General features: G+C 35.9%; 1 protein-coding gene across 3 annotated transcripts in view; it reads left to right on the forward strand.

Annotated features, from left to right (window-relative positions):
* The window catches only part of ATG5 (autophagy related 5), a 114880-nt gene that overhangs the window by 68730 nt on the left and 20316 nt on the right, over nt 1–25834 (forward strand). The gene's annotated exons all lie outside the window — the stretch shown is intronic.

Genomic DNA, 25834 nt, shown 5'->3' on the forward strand with positions numbered 1-25834 from the left:
TGTGACTCATATAGTAGGTCCTCACTCATATAGTCAGTCCTCTTTATTTACAGATTCTGTATTGGCAGATTAGCCTGCTTGCTGATATTTATTTGCAACCTCAGAGTCACCACTCAACAGTACTACCCTGGACATGTGCAGAGTGATGAAAAATTGGATTTGCCCTATATGCACATTTCCAGTGATGCTATGCCTTCTTAAACCATAAAATGTGCTCTCATACCATAAACAAGTGACTTCCCAGTCTATTTAGTGCCACATTCTACACATTTTTGTGCTTTTTATTGGTAGTTTTGATGTTAGAAACGATTCCCAGGCATAGTGCTGAAGTGTTGTCTTTATTTAGAAATGTACATAAAACAAGAGTATGTATTGATGAGTTGAAGAATCCATGAGCAGAGACTTGCAGTAACCCTTGTATTCCCGTGGTTCAGTATTTGTTAACTCAGTGTTTGCAGTGACTTTACAGAACGTGAGTACTGCAGATGAGAATCGACTCTTGTTTTCGATGATGGGTCTTCAGTGCTGTACAACAAAATAAATGGTAGCTTCTCATTGCCATACCCTTTCATGGGTTTAAAAAACTCCATGTTTCTGTAGAGTACTTTAAAACTACCATATGTTTCCTATATAGCAATACTGAGTGAATTTTTATTGAATGAATGGTATCCAGAAAGCAAGTTGCCTACTATCACGGAAAAAGCAGTTAAGAATAGAAACTATTAATAGAAATAGTATCATAGACATAGACCCTCATCTAGCAGGACCTCCATTCAAATTTAAGAGATTGTATCATAACTTCCCTTTGTAGACATTTTTACTATCTCATAGTCTTTACTTACAGTTACTTTAACAGTTATTTTTTAATCTTTTATAGAGCCATCATATAAATGTGTGTTCAAAAAGAAAGTAAACCATCCAACTGAAAACAAGTAAAAACCAAAAATCCCAATGTACTTCATGAAAAGTGTTTATGACTTTAATAAGGTTGCTTCTCAATTATTAATAAAGATAGTGGCAAATAGTCTATTTAGATCATAGATTAATAATACATACAACATAAATAAAATGAGAAAAATGACTGATAGCATGAAATCAGATAATCTAATTAACCACCTTCTTCTGCTTCCCTTTTTTTTTTTTTTTTTTCAGAAAAATAAAATTTTAATTCCATAAGTCTTTGTTAAGCACAGATATTACACAGTGGATTTGGAAATGCCGTATCTTACTTGTTTATACCGTATCTTATATCATGAAGAATCTGAGGCAATTTACAGGAATATATTTTGTACAGAAGCAAAATAGAAAAAATTTAAAATCAGAGCCACTGAAAATATAAAATGGAAACTCAGCATGAAATTACCTAGACTATGAATAAGTGAGATCTTCAAATTTATTAAAATTTTTAAACTTACTGAAATTGCCTTGTAAATTTGACCCAAAGCTTCTTTGCAGCCAGAGCAAGGGAGAAAGAAATGTGATGAGATATGATTTTTTTTCATTTTATATATGATGAAAATTTACTAGGGTATCAGAGAAGCTAACTTTTCTTGGGTACCACATAGGAAAGAAATTTCTCATGTGACCACATTTAGAGGGAACGGGGCAATATCCTTTATACCTCACCTATAGTTAGAAACACAATAATAGTTTCAATAAAACTGCTTCCTAATGTGTCACTTAGTGAAAACTAAAGACAGTGTATCATAAGCCATGGATCATCCACAGTGCAATAATGAATTGGTGAAGTAATCGGAAGGCAAAGACAAAAGAAAAGTTTAGGTTATTTTATGGAAGAATGCTGTTTATCAAATAAGAAGGAAAGTCACTGATAGAGCAAGGCAGTTGAGGATTGGGATCAATCAGTAAAGGTTAATCCAGTGGAGGAAGAGGTTTTCGGAGACCTGTTAAGGAAAAGGACAGGAAGCAGTGTTGCCTCTGGCATGGGAGAATCTCAGGTACGGCACAGGAGAGGCAGAACCGCTTTGCACCTGTTACGTTCAACAGCGGGCAAACAGGACAGTGCCTGTGCTAGTGTAAAGTAACGTGGGAAAAGGCGGCAGGAGGTCTGCGTGTTTGTATTAAGAGAAAAACTGTCTCTTATTACACGAATTGGTACTGATTGCTTAGACATTCCGTAAGAGAAACTTCCAGAGTGGTTTTATAGAACTAGAATGATATGCTTTGGTTATCCCAAAGAGAAAAGCCAGAATTGAGTAAGATTTTATGGACTAAGTATATGTGGGAGACCTGGGTTCAATCCCTGGGTTGGGAATATACCCTGGAGGAGGGCATGGCAACCCAGTCCAGTATTCTTGCCTGGAGAATCCCATGGACAGAGGAGCCTAGTGGGCTACAGTCCATGGGGTTGCAAAGAGTTGGACACAACTGAGCAACTAAGCACAACACAGCAACAATAGTACTTCAAGTGGGTAGGATGTTTTATGTGGTGTATAAGTCTCATAGGAAAAGGCTATGTCTTCACCATCACAAATATAGATATTGATGATAAAAATACAGATTAAAAGCAGTAATGGCCTATTACAGAATTTTAAGAGTGGTCCTTATGTTTTCTGAATGGATTTCTCCTTTTTTTTTTTGTTTTTTTGAATACGGGAACCTACTTTGGGGTTGAACTAGGATGGTGTGGATGGGGACAAGTGAGATTGACTCCGGTGGCTTGACTCTGTCTTCCTAGGGTCAGTAGTTGTAGTGTCACATATTTATGGGAATTCTAAAGCACAGTTTGTAGAACTACTCTTCATCTCGGCCAAGACAGGTTCAGTGATTTGCCCAGGTTAGGAAGTTCTTGATCTAGCTAGCACTCTGGATACACTAACACCTTCAGCATGCTAGTGGTATCTTTGAAGGCAAGGTTAGGGTATCTTTTTTCTTTTTTCCTTTTTGATTCTGTGTAGTAAGATTTAGTACAGTGTTATTATGTACACTGTAAGTGCTTCACAGGTATTTAATTGAATCTTACAGTATTAAAGCACCAAAGATTTCATAATTCTAAAGCTGAAAAAAAAAATTATAGTTCAAATAATCCAAAACTGAAAAAGCTAGCTGCTTTTAATAAGGATAGTGCTGTTGTAATAGCTGAAGAAAAAACACTTTTAGAGTTAATTAAAATGGTTAGAGACTAGTAGGAGCAAGTGGAAGAGAGCTGTTGGAAGGGTTGTATGGGAAAAATAGTACATGATGTGCACCCCTGAATTCCAGCACTGCACTGGAAGGGAGGCCCCTAAGGCTCTGTGAGAGATATGACACTGACTAGCTGTGTGTCCACCGGTGCTTCCTCAGTCTCGCTGGGCCTTCGTTTCCTCATCAGTAAAACGAAAAGGGCATAACTGAGTGAACTTATACATCTGGTTGGAATTGTTCTTTAAAGAAGCCATATTACAGGTTTATCTAATTGTATCAGTGATGTTCTTTTTAAAATGTTTTATACTCCTGGTTTCAGAGCAGATTTAACAGCTTTATAGTAAACATAGTTCTTTCCTTTATGTCACTGTTTGTATGACTTTAAAATAATTTCTTAAATGGTTCATCTTGAAAATTCATTAAATCATTCAGCAGTCATTAATAGTTGTTCGGGACTATTGTACCGTGAGCGCCATAGTAACATACCATAAGGCATACCTAATGCCTAGCAAAGTACCTTATTTGTGGAATTTAGTTGAATAAAATAGAGATTCTAAAGACATTTCCAAAAAACGGGAGCTCCGAAACTAATTTGAGATATATACCTCCCAGCACTTATTGGATGGTTCAGTTCCAGCATGTGTATTTAACTATAGATTGCAAATGCTTGAAGCTCCTTTAGGGAAAGTGGGTATTACTATTACCTAACGTAGGAATTGTAGGATTATAGTTGCTAGAATAATAGTGCAGATGTACAGAACGTAGATCTTCTCTTTCTCATTTACCATTCTTTTCTGGGGAAAATGATCAGATGTGTCCATACCTCTTACTGCCAAATCATAAATACAATGATACTAAGAATGTATGTGAAAGAGAGGGAAAGAGAAAGAGAATGTGTACATGTGAGAGAGAATGGTTTTCATAAACTTCTATAATTAGACAGAAAGTGGGAAGCTAGAGAATTCTCAAAATTTGATTGACAAATCCTGGTTGCCAGGTGGGGACTCTGTTAGGGCAGAGCTTGCTGCCTGTTCTTTACTTACTCATGGCAGTGGCACTTTTTCTTCAAGCAGGTGGAGACAGTGCCTCAGGGTTTTATCGGAACTCTTTACTGACCTATGTAACTTTGCTGTTGGCTTTACCTCTAGCTGGTTTGGTTTTGAACTTGATTAAAATTTTAGACATGAGATGCATAAGTGAATATAAAAATTTAGGAGTCTCAGTTTTTGCCCGTTGTCTGTTGGCTGGCTCTTTCCATTTCCCTATTTTATAATTTTGAGTCTTCATATATACCTTGACCAAAGGAAGATGGGATCTGCTGTTTTCCTAGATTATATGATCTAAAGATAATACCAGATTTCTGCTATTGACTCCCTTATATATAGCTCTTTAATTTGTATGATTGGGATAGTCCATTGATTCAGTGTAGCTTTTAATGTATGTGGCATTTTGATTAATCTGCACCTTTCATTTGTTTAATATACTAATAGATCTCTGTACTGTTTGAGACCTTAAATTAGTAAATTTGAATAAAACCTGGAAATCCAGGTTTATTAATAAGACAAACAAAGGGCATAATTTCGCTAACTTTTTTTCTTTGTTTAGAATTCTAACAGAATTCCTGTATAGCAGGGGATAAAAAGGGAAGGACAGTGAGTATACTTGAGTGAGGTTCATTTCATCTTTGGAGGCCTCACAACTGTCTTATGAGGTAGGGATCTTTATCTGATTTCCCACATGAGGAAGCTGAAGCTGAGGAATTCTAAATGACTTGCCGAGGGGCACACATATAAAAAGTGTGAAGACTAGAATTCAGACCTAAGTGAGACTTACAAACAAAATATAATTTTCTTCCTAAAAATTAAGTTTACAGAATTTTCAAGACATAATTATCACGTAAAGTGAAGTCCATGAAGTCCACTTTGACCAAACCTAGAAAATCCCTAACTATCAACATTCTTTAAAGGTTGACTTTTGTGCAGATTGTTGGAAAAGTTTAGTTCTTTTTCATCTGTGATTTGATTGTCAGTGGGCTCAGAATGACTGTCATCCAATGACAGAATTTTAGTGGTAAAAGTAAAATAGGACCAAAAGCAGTTTGGATATCCATTATTGACCAGAATGTGTCATTTCTGTCATTTACATAACACTTTGGTTTGGTGTGTGTGTTTCGGGTCTGTGTTCCTGAAATCCAGGTGCTTCATATTAACTAGTATTCTAGAGATGAGGTTAATGGCAGGAAATGCCTCAGAAATGTAACTAAAATGTTATTTAGCCTAGCACATAAACAGATGTCATTAATGAGGGTATCTGTGAAAAAGATTTGTAAACTGACTGTGACGTCCTCAGGCATTGATATTTAGGTTGTAGTGTGAAAATTAGGCACATAATTTCTGTTTTTCAAGAAGCAGTGGATTTATAAGTGTTATCTGCCTGTATGCTGCATGCAAGAAAAAGTTGTCTCATTCTTCTAATCATTCACCAAGTTCATTTGTTCACAAATATTTGCATGCTGTGCTTGTACTGTGCACAGGGGATACAAGTGGTGATTAATATGGTACATCACCCTTTAAGAATTTATAAAAAAATAATAAAAGAAATAAGTGTACAATCAAATTTTAAATCACAACTGTGATTGGTGCTGTGAAGGAGAGGTATATAGTGCAATAAAGGCTAGTTCCGCTGAGGGGAATTTGATCTGTTTTAGTAGGGCAGAGAAGACTTCTTTGATGAAATGTCCTGTCTTTTGAGGTCTGACAAATGGATGGAATTAGGTAGGCAAAGAGTAATGAGAGGACTTCTGTAGGCAGAGGGGATGTAAGTATGAGGACAGCCTGTTGCTCTTGAGCACAGAGTTAGGGGCGAAGTAAATATGTTGCTTATTTTTCTTTTGGGTTATTTATCTTGTTATTTTACAAAAGATTATTTTTATAGATATTAACCATTTTCTATCAAACACTGTAAAATATAATCACAACTTTAAAATTCATCTTGATTTTTATAGTATCTTTCTGTAAAAAAAATGTTTTTAATGCTTTATATGCCCAATTATTAATATATCTTTTTCTTAGTCATATATGGATTTCTTTCTTTGTTAAGAAGGCCCCTCCCCATACACCTGCAGGTTATACATAGTTTTACCTAGCTTTTCTTGTAAGATTGGTTTTTAATATGTAACTCTTTAGCTCATCTGGAACTTATTTTTATGTGCTATATGAGATACAGGCATACAGCCTTATTTTCTTCCAGGTGATAGCTAGCTGTAGTGGGTTTATTTATTATATAAACTAAGGGTGGGCAAACTTTTTTCTTTAGAGAATCAGAAAATAGATATTCTCAGCTTTGTAGAGCAAATGGTCTCTGTTGCAGTTGTACAGTTCTGTAGCTTGGAAGCAACCATAGACAACTTGCAGTTGATGGACATGGCTGTGTTCGAATTAAACCTCTATCTCCAGAATCAGGACAAAGGCACAGTCTGGCTTGCAGGCTGTAGTGTATTGATTCCTGATATAAGCTATTCTTTTCCTATTAGATAAAAGTGCCACTTCTGCTTTACATTAAAATAGCTTGACTGCAGGGATCTGGTTTTGAATTTCCTCCTCCATTCCATTGGTTTATTTGTTTATTTTTATGGCAGTATTATTTTTATTTTATTTTAATGTTCTGATATTTGCTGGAGCAATTCACTGCTTACCTTTTTTCCAGTCTTTTCATGGTTAATAAATGGAAATACATTTCTGTTTTAATTTTGGTAAAATTCACCTTTTTATGTCATTAAATCTTTCCACGTAAGAACACAGTACATTTTTCTTATTCAGATTTGGTTTTATGTTTTCCAGGAGGGCCTTTGTCTTTCTTTTAAATTTATTTCTAGGTGTTTTTTTAGATTTTGTTTTTCTTTATTTCATTTCCATTTCTAGATATTTATTTATGTCATCAACCAAAAAAACACACAAGAAACCCCTCTTCCCACCATTTTGTCAGCTATTTCTTGTTCTTGCGGCATTGCATTGTTAGTATTATGTTGCCAAGACTGTGTTAAATAATGATGTTACTAGCAGTAATCAGCCTTTTTCCCCAGCTTTTCCCTTAGCCTTTGGGTTCTGTAAACTCATTGGTCCTCAGGCTCATGTCCACCCAGAGGGGAAATATTGTAGAGGTTTGTAGTTCCCCCATGTAGATCTTGCCTGCTTGCTCTCTCAAGTAGTTACTTTAGCTCAGAGAGCCACTTTGTTGTTAAGAGACAGATTTGGGAATAGAAGGAAGAGAGGGAACCATTAAGCTTCCATGCTCCCAGAATCCTCTCCACATATAATTGTTATTATGCTATTTTTTCATGTAAAGAATTTATAGCAGTAATTCTCGGGGCAAGGTATAATGCTAAATTCATGCCCTAGTTGTGGTGGTAGCATACTACAATGAAACACCTGTGCTTAAAAACAGGACTTGTATTTCACATGTAAAGACAAGAAAGTATAGAATGGATGATCAGTTCTCAAAGTAACTTCACTTCTGATCCAAGTGAAGACAACATTTAAAGAATGATAACTTGCGAGTTGAAGGCATATCATTCATTTTCACCTTTCTGTAGAGATACAGCTTATGAAGTTAATTTAATTTCTTTACAAAGTATTTTAAACATTTATTAAACATCTAAAGAGAATTTCTTCTTTAGTAAATGCAAAGAAGCAGCCGAGCCTCTGTACTGTGCTTGTGTCTTTGTTCCCTTCACAATGCTGTGCACATAATAGGTGCTCACAAAACACACAACCTATGTATAACAAGCTAAGGAAGTTCTCATTATCTATGAAGGTGGTGGCCATTCTGGTCTCTTAATAAATTAGACTGTAACATTCATACCATACATTTTACTGTAGAATTCTGGGCTGGATTTTCTGTTGAGTAAAGTATCATTGAGCTTCCCAGGAGGCTCTGGTGTAAAGAACCTGCCTGTCAGTGCAGGAGACCTAAGAGACATGGGTTTGGTCCCTGGGTCAGGAAGATCCCCTGGAGAAGGAAATGGCAACCCACTCCAGTATTCTTCCCTGGAGAATCCCGTGGACAGAGGAGCCTGGCAGGCTACAGTCTATAGGGTTGCAAGGAGCTGAACATGGCTGAAGTGATACAGCATGCACACACACAATTCTCTACTATTCTCTATCATTCTCTACTGTTGCTCTAAGGTGGAACGGAGCTGTATGAAAATATAGTAATAAATTATTTTTGTGCAGCACTTTATGTTTTGTGAAATACTTTGATCTTCACAACATCTTTGTGTGGACAGAGCAAATATTAATGTCTCTTCTAAGCTGGAAGTTAATGAACAGATAAAGGACACAAAGCTAGTAAGCAGTGGAGCAAGGACTAGCGTGCAGATCTAGCTCTGTGTGGTATATACATGTGCATATATTCTAAAAGAATCTCTTTTTTGCAAGAGCATGAATATGTATTGAGACTTTAGCAGTTGAATATGAGATGAATGTTTTGCAGACATAGGTTAGTTCAGTTAATGAAGAATTAATTGGGGGTGTTGAGTTTTAAGAGATTAAAAAAATAAGAGTCCAACAATCTTTTCTTTTTGCTGTTTGCTGCCTTTGCTTTTGGTGTCAGATCCAAAGAAATTATTTGCATGACCCTGTCAAGCAGCTCACCACGTTTCTTACCACTTCTGGTATCTACGAGCTCAGTTTTCTTCTAAGAGCTTTATGGTTTCAGGTCTTACATCCATCTAAGTCTTTAATCTATTTTGAGTAAATTTTGTGAATGGTATAAAAGAGTCGTCCAGTTTCATTCTTTTGCATGTGACTGTTTAGTTTTCCCAGCATTATTTATTGAAAAGACTGTCCTTCCCCATTGTGTATTCTTTGATCTCTTGTCATAAATTAATTGACCATATACATGTCTGTGGGTTTATTTCTGGGTTCTCTATTCTATTCCATTGTTCTGTGTGTCTCTTTTTATGCCAGTACCATACTGTTTTGATTACTGTAGACCTGTAATACAGTTTGAAGTCAGGGAGTGTGATGCCTCCAGTTTTGTTCAGCTTAAGATTGCTTTGGCTATTCAGGGTCTTTTATGGTTCCACACCACAAAATCTTATGATCAAATAGTCTAATGGGTTATTTTTTTGAGATATAGTTCACAGACCATAAGATTCACCCTTTTAAAGTGACAGTTTTAGCATTTTACAGAGTTGTGTAGTCATCACTACTGTCTAGTTTCAAAACGTTTTCATCACCTCTAAAAGAAACTCCATACCCATTAGCAATCACTTCTCTTTCCTTCTCCCCTGGCCCCTTGCAACCACCAGTTTACTTTCTGTCTCTGTGAATGTGCTCTGTGGACATATAAATGAAATCATATTACATGTGTCTTTTTGTGTCTGCCTTCTTTCATGTGATGTAAGTTTCATCTGTCTTGTAGCCTGTAGTACCTCATTCCTTTTTATGACCAATGTTCCTTTGTATGGATATACCACATTTTGTTTATCCATTCATTGGTTGATGCATATTTGGCTGGTTTCCACTTTAGAGCTGTTATTTTTCTATGAACATTCATGTACAAATTTTGACAGTGGGCATATGTTTTTAGTTTTCCTGAGTGTATACCTAGGAGTGAAAATGGTGGGTCAATCTAACTCCATGCTGAGCCTCTTGGGGAACTGCTGTACTGTTTTCCAAATTAGTTGCACCATTTCATGTTCCTATCAGCAATGAGTGAGAATTTCAGTTCCTCTATGTCCCTGCCAACACTTGTTATTATATGCCTTTTTGATTAGTCATCCTGAGTGGCTATGAAGGGATATTTCATTATGATTTTGATTTGCATTTCCCTAATGATACTGAGCCGGAGAAGGAAAAGGCAACCCACTCCAGTATTCTTGCCTGGAGAATTCCATGGACGGAGAAGCCTGGCAGGCTACAAGTCTGTGGGGTTGCAAGAAGCGGACACAACTTAGTGATTAAACTACTACTGCTTATGATACTGAGCATCTTTTCATGTACTTACTGACCATTTGTATATTTCCTTAGGAGAAATATCTTTTCTTTGCTTATTTTTAAATTGGGTTGTCTTTAAAAAAAATAATAAATAAATAGGGTTGTCTTTTCACTATTGAGTTGTGAATATATATATATATATATAGTGAATATGAAAGTGAAAGTCGCTCAGCCATGTCCTGGTCCATGGAATTCTCCAGGCCAGAATACTGGAGTGGGTAGCCTTTCCCTTCTCCAGGGGATCTTCCCAACCCAGGGATCCAACCCAGGTCTCCCACATTGCAGTCAAATTCTTTACCAGCTGAGCCACAAGGGAAGCCCAAGAATACTCGAGGTGGTAGCCTAGTGGATCTTCCCGACCCAGGAATCAAACCGGGGTCTCCTGCATTGCAGGCGGATTTTTTACCAACTGAGCTATCAGGGAAGCCCCGGCTTCCCTGGTGGCTCAGAGGGTAAAGCATCTGCCTGCAATGCGGGAGACCTGGGTTCAATCCCTGGGTTGGGAAGATCCCCTGGAGAAGGAAATGGCAACCCACTCCAGTATTCTTGCCTGGAGAATCCCATGGACTACCAGAGAAGCCTGGTAGTCTACAGTCCATGGGTCGCGAAGAGTAGGACACAACTGAGCGACTTCACTCAGTCATAGAGTGAATATATTTTATGTATTCTGAATACTAGACCTTCACTAGATATTTGCTTTGTAAATAGTTACTCCCGTTCTTTGGACTGTCTTTTTACTTTCTTGGTCATGTCATTTGAACACAGAAGTTTTTCATTCTGATGAAGTCCAGGTCTTTTTGTTGTTGTTGCTTATGCTTTCATATTGTCATATCTAAGAAAACTTCGCCTAATACAAAGTGCATTTCCTTCTAAAGTTTTGTAGTTTTGTTTCTTTCATTTAGGTCTTTAATCCCCAAAACTTGAATGTTTTAAAAATGTTCTTGCTCTGTTCATTCCTCTTAGGAATAGCCTCTACTTCCAAAGTGCTTTGTAACTCAGCTCAGATGTCATTTCCCCCAAGAAGTCTTCCTTGATTTCTCCTTATGTGCCCCAATCTTTCACACCATGTGTAAATTATTTTCTCTTTCTTTGAATTTTGTTTTAAAGCATTCCCTTCTACTTTTTATTATGGCAAGTGTGTACATTAGGAAGAAACCTGAAGAATCACTCATGTAACCCCCTAATTTTAGAAATATAACAGATAGTTTGCACAGAGCTCTTACCCAAATGTTCAATTGGATATTTAATGGCAGAAACAGAAGTAGAACTTGAGTCTTGCATTTCCAGCCTGATTATTTTTTCTACACACAGAATTTGTAATATAGGCATTTCTTAAGCTCTTTTGTAGTATTTCACCATGGATCTGTTAAAGTCTGTGTACAATTTCTCTGTAAGATGTAACTTTGGGAATTCCTGAAGGTCAAGGAGTTGTTTCATTTCTCTCTGTATCTTTATAAATATTTCTCAGAGACTTTTTCCTGCTAGAATCAATAAATGAATAATGCTTTGGTTTAGAATTAATATTTTTAATATAAGATTCCAATGATACCCCCTTAGATACCTTTTGAAAGAAATTGATACATTAAGGCCTGTAGGGGGCAGCCCAACACAGCAAGTTTTGATTGCCCTTAGTAAGCTGCCTACTATTCTCTGAGATCGTTTTCGACTTAAATTGCTTCTTATGTGGATTTTTGAAAAACGAAAGCAACGATTAATGACAAACTTATTTGGTGGGTTGTGTTTTTTTTTTAATTGTCTTGTATAGGAATGGAAAGTTTTTGATGCTGATGATACGCTGTTTTGTTTTTAAAGCATTTGTGTTTTTGTTTTGTTTAGTCACTGAGTTGTATCCAACTCTTTTGCGACCCCAGGGCTGTCACCCACCAGGCTCCTTTGTCCATGGGATTTCCCAGGCAGGAATATTGGAGTGGGTTGCCATTTCTTTCTTCAGAGGATCTTCCCAACTGGGTCGAATCCTACTTTGCAGGCAGATTCTTTACCATCTGAGCCACCAGTGAACTCCTTTAATTCACAGTAGCACAGATAATATAATGGCAAATGTTGTCCCTAATTTATTGTTAGAGAAGTTAAAGCATGCAAATTAATAGTATTATCGCAGACTACTGCTGCTGCTGCTAAGTTGCTTCAGTTGTGTCCAACTCTGTGCGACCCCATAGACGGCAGCCCATCAGGATCCCCTGGCCCTGGGATTCTCCAGGCAAGAACACTGGAGTGGGTTGCCATTTCCTTCTCCAGTGCATGAAAGTGAAAAGTGAAAGTGAAGTCGGAAACTACTAGTTATTATTAAATGAAGTCTGTATTTTCTTATTAATTTGTTACACCTAGCTAGGTCATTGTTTCATTTACTATTTTCAAGAATAAAAAAGATTGCTGGTAATTAAGGTAAGCTATAGACAAATAACAACAATATCTAACATTTATTGAGTACTTTGTGTGCAGGTACTATTTGAAATACTATTTTACATGTATTCATTCATTTATTCCTCATTACTGTCCTCTGGGACATATGCTGGTACTGTCCCCATTGTGTGGATGAAGTAATTGATTGAGTATTGAAAATTGCCCAGGATTACTCAGTAAGTGGAAGAGCTGGGGTCTGAGCCCAGGCAGTCTGGCTGCAAAGCTCTCACCCTTCATCACTGTCCCTTTGGTACTTCGTTAAGCTCATTACTTTTATTTTCTTACTCCTTTCTATCACAACTTTCCATTTGAGACTGTTTTCCAGTTTTTACACACATCAGGCTTCTTATTACTCCACCCTTTCTTTTGTTTTCTGCCTTTTTTCTTCTTCTTCTTCTAGTAGAGAAAATGCATGGACAGAAAGTAAAAACATGACATCCTCCCTTTAGTGTGAAGAGATTGAAACAGATAGTTAAAGTTGTGTGGTTTTCTTTCTCTTTTATTTAGAGAATGTTCTTTTTCAAATTACGAATTAAGCAGTTTTTAGTGAGCACATTAAAACACGAATTCTCAAATTTAGGGATGGAATGAACTTCTCTCTTCCTGCTTCAGCATGTAGTACTATGGGATAATTTTAAGAACTGAAATATTAAATATCTTATTTTTAAAAGATAGATTGTGATAAGATGGTCTTAATTATTTCACTAAAAATGATTTTTTAGATCCCTTTGCAAAGATCCTTATATTTTATTATGGTGTTCTAATATATGTAAAAATTAACCTTACTTCCAGTTATTGGTGTGTATTTTCTGTCTCATTCTTTCCTTTCCATAATTTCAGCTTTCCTTAAACACTCTGAGAATATGAGTAGACATGGTAAAAATGAATTAGACTCCAACTAGTCAATTTGAAAAAAGCTTAGGTTAACTGACAGACAAAAAAATGATAATTTGGCTAAAATGAAAATAGAGCTGTTTCATACCTAAGTGTTCAATGGTATTCATATCACAAAATAAGACCTTAGTGTATAATTTTTTTAAAGAAAATATTATCAAATTGTTTACTCCTTGGTTTATTAAGGCACCTCATATTACAGTTAATATTTGAGTTTCTTGGAGGAATTGTCACCCTATTCTATGGTTAAGCTATACCTGAGGATGGTTATCAGCTGCTTTAATGAGTAGATTTATTATATAGCCTTCCTATCTTTTTCTAACTGACATGGGTTTTAGTTTCTTGATTTACTTCTGGCCTAGTGAAGTCTTGGTAGATGCTAAGCTCAGTCCCTGTCTAAAGAATGTTTATTTCTTCAGCCTTACTTTTCAAAAAGATTTCCAAGACCCAGATCATCTCTGTGTGTGTCATTATCACATTTTTCTTTCAGTCTGTTTCCATCTCAGAGAATGCTACCGTCCAGAAATGATGCTCTGTAGGGTGATCATTTAATCTGTTGACAATTTCATGGTGTAAGAAAATTTGCTTAATCACTTATCTATTCCAATAGTGAAAACTACCTTCTGATTTTTTTTTTTCTGTTCTTCTCATAAATGATTTTCATGTAACAGGCCAGAAGACACACCACCTGTCTGTTAAGAACAGAATTACTAGGCCTTGATTCTTAGTAGTGGTTCCTTCTTTTGGGTAAATATGAGAATTGCTTTTGGTCTAATTACTCATACTTCTGAAATAACTACTTACTAATAATTTCAAATAGGTAATGCATGTGTGATTGTTTAGGAATATTAGAAGGAAAAACCAATTCAAAAACACAAAGGCTAATATTCCTGTTATTTCTGGCCTGAGCCTGGAAGATTTTGTTTTGGCATTTTATATCCTGGTGTCTTACTCTTTGGTGAAGTTTGTGTCTTAGTTGTTGGATCATACCCATGTTTTTTTAATTTTGTTTTTAATTGTCAAGGTTTTGCAGGAGTTTATATATTTGCTTCATGAGTCTTGCAGGTTGTTTATAATAAGACAAGTACTAAGCAGATGATATAAATACAGAGATTTGTATAGATATATTGATGTGTGTACATCAGTTGTATTGATATTACATATAAATGCAGAACTTGATAAGTACATATTTGAAATTTCTTGAATTGTTAGCTAAGCAAGTTGCTGCTTTTGCAGAGGATTGTGCTACATTAAAATGTTAATTCTCCGTTAAGAAATATAGTCTGATATAAACAGTCAATTGCATTGTCTTTTGATGCCTTGGGAGCATTTTACAGAATATATCTTGTCTCAAACAAGATGTATCTCTCAAAGGTCTGTTTCCAAAAAAAACCCTATAAAGGTAAAGGAATATCAGTGCTGGTTCAAAGAGCTACTGTTTGAGTGTGTTGCTTGAAGCAGGTAGTGGGTAGTGAGAGCTCTCTATCAGTGGAATGATGAGTCTTGATCACAGTTAGGTTCCACAGAATTGGATCTACGTTTGGAAACTGTATATGAGTAGACCATGCGTCTACGCTGGGTGTGATCTTTCCATGAAAGTCACCTGTCTACTATGTTGTGACACAGTTATGTACATGACATAAATTAATTAAAATTATACTAGTTGTGAAATTGTATGAATTAGCAAGGTGAGGATTTCAAATGACTGTTGAATTCATTGAGGAATGATTTGTATATTAGATGTGTGGCTGAGTTCATGTGCACGAAACTCTGAGAAGTCAAACTAATGTTACTTATTATTGAACTTCATTAACCATGTGTTACACCATATTAAATCTGTCTTCAAAACATTGTAAATGATTATTACATTTGAAATGTAGAAAATTAACATACTAAGAAATAACATGTGTTTAGAACTAAAGACTCAGAAATCCAATGTAGTATTCTTAACATTTTGTCTAGATTTTTCAAAACTTGGATAAGAGAAACATTTCACATGGATGAGAAGAGTTTGTCCTGCTCATTTAAAATTTGAAAGAAATAATGTATTTCATTAGGCATTTCTGTCCTTTTAGTCTTTCCTTCCTTTCTTTTCTTTTCCTCCTCTATTTTTCTTTTTCTTCATCTTTCTGTCCCACCTTCTTCTTATACAGAGCCCTCCCTTTTCTCTACCTCACTAATTGAAAAGTTTTTACTATGTAATAAAGCATTTCCTATTTCAATTAAAGTTTTGAAGTTTACTTTTAAAAGCAGAGCTTTTTAAAAGGAAAAATACCTCTATTAGCTTACATTTAAAATCCTTTTCATCATGATGAGAGTAATTATCTGTTACTTCTAAGAAGTAAGCCATAGCTAATTTCTGACTCTGCATCCACGTTTAAAGTGACTTAGAATCAGCTGGGGACAGTTCTGACGTCTGCTTGTGTAACGCAGCATTCATACTCTTCACTAGGTGTTCATTTTAGCTACAGATGCTTCATATAAAACAGGGTAGAGTAGCTTTCAAAAGGATCTGCACATCAAAGTGTAACTTGAACTCTGGTTTTTACGTTGCTTAAGGAATCCTTAATGGAGTAGAACTAACAAATTTGTTCTTCCCGCTAACACATTATCGTTTTAAAGCTTTAAAACCTTTTTTCTTCCGTGCCCTCTGAAGCCATAGCACATACAATTGGATAGTTTTATAATTTCGGAATGTTTTAACAATATCCACATTAAATATCATCCTATTTCATGCTCGGTGCAAAGAAGGTTTCCTTTAATTGTAATTAATCCTGGAGAATAATGATCTGCTTTTGGAATGATAGGTAAAATTCCTTACATAATAGAGCTGTATTTTAAGTTGAAATACACTCATGCTGTAGTTTGGCTGATAACTGTTCATAAGTGTAGTGACAATAGCTTTTAGCCATAGTGTATCTTCTTTTGCCTCATCACAGTCTTCCATTTCGCAGATGGATAAGCTGTCACTAAGTTAGCCAAGAATTAATCTTTACTGTCTGTGGCCCTCTTAGAACCTTACTTTAAAAATCACTGCTTTACTCTACTACTAAATAAGAAAATGTTTATGCGATTTTAAAACCTCCATAGTGGAAAGAAACCTGTAATTTTGACTTGCTATATTGGCAGTATTGAAAAATTATCTTAAACTAAAATTCTGTTGGAATATGTTAGCCTGTTTTGGATTCTAAAGACAGTACTCTCTTCACATATTGTGTTCTAAAAATTTGAATTTGTGAAGGAGATAGGACTTGTTATTATAAGTAAAAAAAAAAAATTTAGGATAGGCCATGTAATTAGTAATGAAATTGAACTATGATATTGGTACTGTAAACTGTGACCTGCATTTTAGAATATCATTCCTTATCATAAAGTCTTAAGTCAAGAAACTATGAGAGGAAGAGTCCCTCTTTTCTGTTCAGGTCATGGTAATGTAGGTTGGAATCAGACGTTCTTCTCCAAGGAAGGAGAGGCTGTTTCTCTGCTGCCCTGACTGATGGAGAGGGTTCTGGGAAAGCTCAGAAATAGTAGACATAAGGAGTCTACAAGCTGGGCAGTTGTCCTTGATCAATAAGGACATTTTTTTTAATAATCCAGACACTGTATTTGGTATGTATTTGGTTAGTTCTATTTTATATAACACCTTATTGTTAAATTCTGAATCCATCTTAGTAAACTGCCATCCACTTTAAAACTAGGTTTTATAATTTCAAAACTTGAGACTTCATTTTAAGTATCAGAACATGAATTTTAAGTGAGTTAAACAAATTAAGGGAAACTTACTTAAATTCCCACAAACAGCTTTAAGATTGCCATGATGCTTTGTAACTTTTTAAAGAAAAATCTATAATTTTTCTGAATTGATGAGGGCAGGGATATTTCTTTAACACTATTTGGAGGCTCTTGACCTCATTTGGAAATTTTCAATTGGTGGGGTATAATTATTGTTTCTTAAGAACTCATGAAATAAACACAGAATGATGAATAGTTATAAATCAGACTATGATGAATCTGTGTTATCACTCTAGAAGGCCTCTTCCTGCTTCCACCCATTTGAGGACTTTTTAATAACAGCTTCATTGAAGTATAACTTTGATATCAGAATTCATCCTTTTGTCTTTTTGGTTCTGCTGCAAGGCAAGCGGGATCTTAGTTCCCCAACCAGGGATTGAACCCATGCTCCCTGTGGTGGAAGTACAGAGTCTTAACCATTGGCCCATCGTGGAAGTCCTAAAGTTCACCCTTTTAGGTGTGCTATTGATTTTTTAGAATATTCACAGAGTTGGTGCAACCATCACTATTACGTAATTTCAGAACATTTTTATCACCCTGGAAAGACCCCATCCCTAATTAGCAGTCACACCTCATTCTTCCTTCCTTTCAGCCTTTGACAAATTCCCCTTCCCCTCCAGTTCATGGTGACTACTGGTCTTCCCCCTCTTCCCCAACCCTCAAGATTGGTATATTCTGAACGTTTTGTGTAAATGGAATTTTAAAGTATATGGCCTTTTGTGTCTGGCTGCTTTCACTTGGATTGTATTTCCATGGTTCATCAATGTTATGGCACGTTTCTGTTCTTTCCTGTTTATGGCCAAGTAATACTCCACCGCTTGGAAATACCACCTTTTGTTTATCTCTTCACTGATTGGTGGTTGTTTGGATTTTTTCTACCTTTTGCCTATTATGAATAAATGCTGCTATGAGCATTAATATACAAGGTTTTGGTGGACATATGCTTTCAGTTCTCTCGGGTAGATATTTAGGAATGGAATTGCTGGGTTATGTGGTAATTCTGTGTTTAATCTTTTGAGGAACTGCTAGATTACTTTCCAAAGTATATATACCATTTTACATTTCACTCACCAAGTATAAGGGTTCCAATTTGTCTGCATCCTTGCCAACATTTGTTATTTTCTATCATTTTAATTATAGCCATCTTAGGAGGTATAAAGGGGTATATGTATTTTGGTTTTAATTTGCCCCTCCCTAATTACTAATGATGTTAAACATCTTTTCATTATGTTTAATGACCATTTGGATATCATCTTAGGCAGGATATCTTCAAATCCTTTGCTCTTTTTAGACTGGGTTTTCTTTTTATTGTTGAGTTGTAAGAGCTCTGTATATCTTCTGGTCACTAATTCTTTATTGGATACATGATCTGCATTTATTTTCTCCTATATTTGGTTTTATTTTCATTTTCATAGTGCCCTTTGAAACACAAAGATTTTAAATTTTAGTTAAGTTCAGCTTATTTTCTCTTTGGTTGCTTGTGTTTTCAGGTTGCCTTGCCAAATCCAAGGCCGTAAAGATTTCCTTCTGTGTTTTCCTCTAAGAGTTGTATAGTTTTACTACATTGTTTTTCTTCATATATTTTTTAAGGTAGTCAAGTGCTATTTTTTTTTTATTTCTTAATCAACATATGACTTCAACAGTGAGATCTGTAAAATATTTATCATTTGTTTTTATGTGCTACTTCTAGAAAACTCACAGGAATTTATGAAATCTACTTTCAATGATACTTCAGTGAATAAATGTTTTAAATGATTAGTATCAAAATAAAAATATCAACATCTTCATATTATAAACTTTATTTACTTTTCACTATAAAGCCTACAGACCTTACACAAAGGGTTGAGGGTCTTGTAGTGCTTTACTCACTCCTGGCCCAAGTTTAGAAACACTTTTCTAGTGGATAAGGACACTTGATTGATCATCAGGAGAACAGAATTTCAATTCTGAGGTCGACACAACCTCTTTTACCCAGATGCTGCTGCTTGCTACTCTGATTTCTATATTTGTACAAATTAAAAGTGCTGCATAGTTATTTTATGTAAGTATACCATAAAGATAGAAATAATCTGTGTATAAACATGTCCTTTGAACCGTCAGTCAAAAACAGTTTATTCCATTACTCTTACAGTAGCTTACCTTTTTAGTATGGCTTTGGATAAAATTAGCAAAGACATTTTTATAGACACTGAAATTTAAACTATGATTCCCTAGGTATGGTTTTGAAATTTTTCAGGAGAAACCTTAGAAGTAAGATAATTATTACTAAACAACATCAATCCTAGCACTTTTATAAGAAGCCTCTCATTTGGCCACTCTGCTAATAATTTCAAATAAAACATTTTAAAGCAATATAACTTATTTTATAAATCAGCTTATAAAGAGCACCGAATTGCTCTCAGCCTTAGCAAGAGAGAAATGGTGCTTCCCTATAACACATTTTATTCAATGAAAGGATATGAGGAAAACACACACTGTTGCCTATGTTTGAAGACAATTTGCCTTAATTATTTATGTGGCAAAATATATTTGGTATTGTCTAGACAGAATTATAATAAATGTAACAGTTTAAAGAAGACAAGACATAAACTTCAAACCAGATGTGTGGATATAATTCTGATGGGTGCTTTCATTTAATCATAGTCTCAATTAAGACACTGCTGCTTTGAGGATTAAGTGTCCCTAACTATAATAATGACAGCTTTTCAAATGTTAATTATTATTTTTTAGAGTTTTCGGGAATATTAAAAGTGGACTTCAGACTCTGGTAGCATAACTACAGAAAGTGCTTATTTTCAAGTCTCCTATTTCCCTACATGAAGGATAAAAGTGGTCTGATTAAGTGGCCCTGACTCCCCTCTCGCTGTCTCCCTGTCCCCCTCCTTCCCACCATCGAAAGGACTATTTACTGTAAAGGTCTAAAAGCATTCATTTGAAAATGGTTTGTTCTTTGTACTTAATGAGGTATTGTAATTGTGTATATTCTTAAGCTAATTTTAACATGAGGCTTCTTTTGAAAAGCATGTGATGCAAAATTTGACATGCATGAGTATATCTCAGGCCAGATATGCATGTGACAGTTTGAAGCACGCATCATGTGTCATTGTTGGTAAAGTCTGGCAGCATATCCTGTGTAAACCCCTATTTTCTTTTTCTTTGTGCCCCATATTTATTCTGATTAACAAGACTTCAAAGGGAACAACTGATGGTTGAATATCAATTATTTTTTATTCTCTATGTTTTGGGTTCTGTAAGGACTAAATAGCGTTACTTTTCTTTGGCTCCACATTTAACTGTGGTTTTAAAGAGAGGAATGAAGGGAATTAATCACTGTTAAACACCTGTTGCACTAGGTGTTTTGTATATCTCATGTAATTGTTACAGCAGTCATTCAAATATGTATATTATTCCTGTTTTTCAGATTTAGAAACATACTTCCAAGACTGATGTAATTTGCCATAGGTTTCCAGTCAGTTGTGTTGTGAGTTAGAATTCCAACCAAGCCCTTGCTAAATCCACTGCATTTGACGTTCGACACTTTACATGCTAAATTTGTAGCCCATTTTTCTCCCCTTATCCACTAACATGACAGGTACCATTGTATTTCATCTGCCTCTGTGTGCGTTAGTGGGAAGAGGGCTTATGAAAGGGAAGGATTGTTTCTGTACTCTGCCTGAAATGTCCTTATCTTTTTCAGTTTTAAGAAAAAATACTCTATTTCAAGATGAAAGCTTGAAGACCTATGTTTTCTACTTTGTTTTCATCTTCTTTGGAAACTCCCTACAATTTTACTTTAGTACATTACATTCTACCACACTTAGCATATTGTACTTTGTACTTATTGATATATCTTCCACTCTTATAAAATGAAATTATGTCACCAATTAGAGCAAAAACTTTTGTTTTTGCTCTAGCTGCCAAGTTTATGCTGGGTTTACATTTTCTCATAGCACTTTGTACATATTTCTGTTATCACTTATATATATATCGGTAACACTGTGTTACAGTTAAAAGTTCAGTAGATGTTTAATGAGTGATGATTTCTGATAGATTTGCCCCTGCCCTCTGGTTGTTAGAGATCCTGGACCTGTGTACTACTGTTGGGATAGTTCTTTTATGTTTGTTTTGTTTTGTTATGGCTGGATTCTTTACTGTCTGAGTCTGGGTTATGTCGGGGGAGGAATCCGGCAACCATGAGGATTGTGCCTGGTTGCTAAGACAACTGGGCTTGACTGGAATAGGCAAGAATTTACCCAAAGCATATGAAATCAGCCTTACTCTCTCAAAATAGGAAGTAGGAAGTGAATCTAAGAAGTAAAGTCAGAGATGAGAACTGACAAGGGGCTGAGGTGGAATCACAGTCAGGAGAAGAAGATGTGATCAGAAATTGGGAGATTTGTCAACTGGCTAGAAAGCAGAATTTGAAAGGATGTAGGGTAAGTGGTTCTGGATGGAGGCTGTGAGCTCTCACTGGGGGTGGGACTAATTTTTGAGTTGCTGGATTAAAGTTGCTACTCAGGGCTGGTCAGAGATTTTTGTGATCGCAGAAGCTCTGCTCATTTTCCCCTGAATGCCTTTTATAACTGCCTGATACAGTAAAAGAGATGAGTTAAAGTAAGAATAAATGAATGAAACATATCTATATGCAGATCACACAGTTTATCCATATCCCTTTGTATCCACTCCGTCCATCTTCTTTGTCACCATGCAAATTCATATCCTCAGAAAAGTGGATTTTGATCATATTTCTGATCAAAATCCTGAACCTGGATACTACTACTGGGATGATTCTGTCCCAGCTATTCTAACAAACGGGGTCCATTTAATCATCAAGTACTACCTGATGTATCAGTAAGAGCCCACCCCCCACCCCACCCCGGCCTTTTAGTTAACGGCATTTATAAGTTTCACAAACAAGTGAATCATCCTGCCTCTATTGGGTGTCTGTTTTAATTGTATGCTTTCTGAATTTTTATGTTTTTGTCTTTCATAGCTTTTAATTGCTTCCTTTCAGTGAATAGAATCTCCTTTTACTATGGATATGACTCTTCCCCTTCTTTACAGTCACTGACTCCATGGTCATTGAATCAGATGTGTATCCTTCCAGCTGTAACTTGCCATTTTTAACAAACCAACATTTCTAACTCATATTGATATACTATATATGATTCAAACAGAAAAATAAGCCCTAATGTTATGTAGTAACAGGGAGACAACAAGAGTAATATGTCTTCTTATCATAATCCCTATTTTATATTACAACTGAATATAAAATGCATGTTAGTATTTAATAAATTTCTGTTGCATGTCAAGTCACATTTAATAACAGAATAGCACTTATTGAGCAATTACTGTGCACTAGGCATTCTTCATGGGAAAAAGATGGGGAAACAGTGGAAACAGTGTCAGACTTTATTTTGGGGGGCTCAAAAATCACTGCAGATGGTGATTGTGGCCATGAAATTAAAAGACACTTACTCCTTGGAAGGAAAGTTATGACCAACCTAGATAGCATATTCAAAAGCAGAGACATTACTTTGCCAACAAAGGTCCGTCTAGTCAAGGCTATGGTTTTTCCTGTGGTCATGTATGGATGTGAGAGTTGGACTGTGAAGAAAGTTGAGCGCCAAAGAATTGAGGCTTTTGAAGTGTGGTGTTGGAGAAGACTCTTGAGAATCCCTTGGACTGCAAGGAGATCCAACCAGTCCATTCTAAAGGAAATCAGTCCTAGATGTCCATTGGAAGCACTGATGCTAAAGCTGAAACTCCAATACTTTGGCCACCTCATGCGAAGAGTTGACTCACTGGAAAAGACTCTGATGCTGGGAGGGATTGGGGGCAGGAGGAAAAGAGGACGACAGAGGATGAGGTGGCTGGATGGTCCATCTTGACTCAATGGACATGAGTTTGAGTGAACTCCGGGAGTTGGTGATGGACAGGGAGGCCTGGCATGCTGCGATTCATGGGATCACAAAGAGTCAGACACAACTGAGTGACTGAACTAAACTGACCTGAGGCATTCTTCTAAATGCTTTACATGAATTAACATGTATAATCTTCACATGGAGTTGTAACAAACTCCATATTATATAACTGGAATTATATAGTGTGTAATCTGAGATTGGCTTTTTATGTGCAGTGTAATTCCCTTGAGCTCCCTGCAGTTTGTTGCATGTATTATTTAATAGGTTTTTGCATTATTATCACTGAGTAGTATTCTGTGGTATGGGCATACCACAAACAGTTTATCCATTCACCTGTTAAATGACACTGGAATTGTACGAACTGTACATTTGTGTACAGTTTTTCTGAGAACATGAGTCTGCATTTCTCTGGGAGTACTCAAGGGTACAATTGCTGGGTCATATGTTAAATGTGTGTCTAGTCTTGTAAGAAACTGCCTTACTCTTTTCCATAAGAGCTGGACCACTTTACATTTCTACCAGCAATAGTGTTAGAGATCTAGTTTCTCCGCATGCTCACCAGCATTTGATATTATTACTATATTTTATTTTAGACATTATGGTAAATATGTACTCATATATTGTGGTTTTAATTTGCATTTCCCTAATGACTAATGACGTGTCAAACATCTTTTTATGTGCTTTTTTGCCGTCTGTATATCCTCTTTGGTGAAATGTCTATTGTTATCTTTTGCTTATTTTCTGATTGAATTCTTTGTGTTTTTTATTGTTGGACTTTTAGAGCTCTTAGTTATTCTGGATATAAGAACTTTGTTGGATATGTAGTCCTGTAGATATTCTCTTTCAGTCTTGTCTTTTCACCTTCAGAGCAAAAGTTTTGTTTTGTTTTGTTGATAAAGATCCAATTTATCAATATTTCCTTTCATGGATCTTGCTTTTGGTATTAAGTTCTAGATTAGTTCCGAATTTAGCCCTCAAGTGACTTTGCCTTTTTTACTTTGCTGTATAAAAGCTGAATGTCATGATTCTGGACCTTTTAATAACTAGACAAGTGAATTTAGAGAAAATAGATTAAAAAGAAAGGAAACAAGTTTGCTAAATTGGGATAGTATTAATTCACTACAGCGCTCTAAAACTATTGATCATGGTGGTGGTGGTGTGGTGGTTGTAGCGTGTGTTTTAGTGTGTATTTAGATGGGTGTGTATACCATGTGGCTCAGTCGTGTACCATGAGGGCTTCCCTGGTAGCACAGCTGGCAAAGAATCCACCAGCAATGCAGGAGATCCTGGTTTGATTCCTGGATCGAGAAGAACCCCGAGAAGGGATAGGCTACCCACTCCAGTATTCTTGGGCTTCCCTTGTGGCTCAGCATGTTGTACTGTGTACATATATTATTAACTTGAAAACTGTGCAGGGCAGATATTACCTCCATTTACTCCAGTGTTCTTGCCTCGAGAATCCCAGGGACGGCGGAGCCTGTTGGGCTGCCATCTATGGGGTCGCACAGAGTCGGACACGACTGAAGCAACTTAGCAGCAGCAGCAGCATACTCATGCATGTTTTCAAACTAGATTCACTAAAATTTGATAAATTTAACTTAAAATTTTTTACAAATTTGATTTGTGCTGCTTCTGTTCAGTTTATCTCCAAGGTAAATCAACAGCATAACTTTTGCACGTAAAGGAGAATTATTATTACAGTGGTGAAAGTGCTTAAGTAGAGAAAGGCTGAGGCACAGCCAGCCAGTAGCACTCCAGGTTTATCATTTGATGTTTTAAGAAAGGACTAACATAACAGTTGAAAAACTTAACAGGGGCCGTTTCAAAGATGACTTTACCAAGTCATTTCTCATGAGAAAGTAGTTCTGTTTCTTGGAAGTCCCTAAAATAGTTTGCAGATTTACAGATATATGGCTAGATTAAGTGTTGTGGTGTAGTTCTATTATAGTGGCTTTCTTATCTATCAGACAAGGATTCAGATTACTGTGGATATTGTCTGGTTTCATGTATACTAAATCAGAGTTTAAAGAATTCATGTTCATGGAGTTTTCGTATTTTAAAAATACTTGCTGTATTCAAAATGAAGATAGCTTTTAAATATATCCTAGCATAATTTAGTCTTTGCTGAACTCGAATTTAGGTTTAATGAGATCTTTAAGAAATTTGCATGAATTTACCCTCCATTCCCCTTGCCCTTCAGAACCTCTGTACCGTACTTGAGTTCATAATCTGTCTGTGGCCAGCTTCTGTTTTCAAGATAAGTAGCTCTCAAAGTTGAGTGTTTTCTAAGAATGAGAATATAAGCTTTTAAAGGCACTTGAACAAAATTTAAACAAAAAATTATTTGTTAGATTTTTTGTTTGGGGTATTTTTAGGTCTTTGTCTTTTAATAAGGTTTTTTGTTATATGAGAAACAGAAATTCACTTTGATGAAAGTTTTCTTGGTTACAGTCTATAGGATTTACTTAGAGTATATGTTAATAGTTCTGGAACTTCATCCTTCCCCCAAGCAAATAATATTATAAAGACTGTTGAAGTTATACCTTTATTATAACTGCTCCATTTTGGGAAAGAGTTGAAAAAAAGAGAAGTACAGAGAAATTGCAGGCCATTTTTTCTAGGAATGTGAATAGAGGAGAATTGCTGTTTTTTAAATACGTA

Source organism: Capra hircus, chromosome 9 (assembly GCF_001704415.2).
Source record: "Capra hircus breed San Clemente chromosome 9, ASM170441v1, whole genome shotgun sequence".
NCBI lineage: Eukaryota > Metazoa > Chordata > Mammalia > Artiodactyla > Bovidae > Capra > Capra hircus.